This window comes from Helianthus annuus, chromosome 13 (assembly GCF_002127325.2).
Source record: "Helianthus annuus cultivar XRQ/B chromosome 13, HanXRQr2.0-SUNRISE, whole genome shotgun sequence".
NCBI lineage: Eukaryota > Viridiplantae > Streptophyta > Magnoliopsida > Asterales > Asteraceae > Helianthus > Helianthus annuus.
This window is the reverse complement of record NC_035445.2, coordinates 131,017,328-131,018,955: the sequence shown is the minus strand read 5'-3', so window position 1 is coordinate 131,018,955 and position 1,628 is coordinate 131,017,328.

Here is a 1,628-nt window from a genome sequence, read left to right as displayed (position 1 = left end):
TTTTCGACAATTTTCAGCTATTTCCTGTAAAACTCCTCCTCCTGAAGCTCTGATACCACTTGTAGGATCGTTTGGCGACCTGAACGAGTCGTTCAGAGGTGTTTTCGTCAATTACAGGTGCGGAAAACAAGTAATCAACGTAGGAATAGCTTGTATATCACTTTAAACTTCTTTTCTATTGATTTAACGATGAATACAACCTGTTTTCGATCCGGCAGCACTTCGGTACGAAAATCAGGAACGTTACAAATGAGATCGCTCTAGAGGTATATATATAGGGCTTTGGGACCGCTTATTGGACAGGCCCAATAAGCGGCCCAACATGACATATAAGCGACCCAGCATGTGGTCACATGAGCGGCCCACATTGATTGACACTCGAGCGATCCACCTAGTTACCACTCGAGCGGCCCACTTACCTAATGGACTAAAGAGCGACCCACTAACCTAACATCTATACATTTTCATGTTTTCTCTAATTTCATGCACAGATCTAACATCTAAGACTTATGACTCGATACAAGACGTAATCAGCAGATGTAGTGCACCAACAGTTGTTTTGGCTGATTTGACTCATAAGCTACCTCGGGGTATGGTTCAAAATGTAATTGTTAAAATTGATGAGTTTTATTACCCGGTTGACTTTCTAGTCTTGGACTACTCGTCCGCAGACCCAAAACAACAACAAAACGTAATTTTGGGTCGGCCATTTTTTAGCACCGCACATGCCGTGATCGATTGTAGATTTGGTACGGTCGACATGACTTTTGGGAATCGAAAAATGCGTTTGAATGTTTTTACTAACAATTCTAATGCTAATGGTGTTGATGAGTGTTTCATGGCAGATATAGTTGATGGATGCAACCCGCATGAGTATGAGGAGGATGGTTTGGATGTTTGCCTGTGTGATTTTTCTGAACAGGTACATGCTTATGCACTCCGGGTTGAAGAGGAAAAGCAAGATGCAATGGCTTTGAAAGAAGGTAGACCACCATGGACTCATCAATTTGAAGGTTTACCGGAGGAGATAGATTCGGGTACTAAACCATCGTTAGAGGAACCGCCAAAGTTGGAACTTAAAGACTTGCTGATTCACTTGAAGTATGCGTTTTTAGGGGATAATGACACTTTACCGGTCATTATTGCCTCTAATTTGGAGTTGGCACAAGAGCAAACGTTGTTGGAAGTCTTGAAAGAAAACAAGGGAGCTATCGGATGGACAATTGCCAATCTCAAAGGAATTAGTCCATCAATTGTCATGCACAAGATCATTACCACCGAAGATGCAAAGCCGACACGAGAAGCTCAAAGGCGATTGAATCCGAACCTACGGGAGGTAGTTAAAAAGAGGTAATTAAATGGTTGGATGCGGGAATTATCTATCCGATTTCGGATAGTGCTTGGGTGAGTCCCACCCAAGTTGTGCCTAAGAAGGCCGGTATTCAAGTAGTCAAGGACGAAAATGGTGAACAAATTGCCACCCGACCGGTAACCGGGTGGCGTGTATGTATTGACTACCGAAAATTGAATGCCGCCACTTCTAAGGACCATTTCCCGCTACCTTTCATTGACCAAATTATTGAAAAATTATCGGGTCAAAAATATTACTTCTTTTTGGACGGGTATTC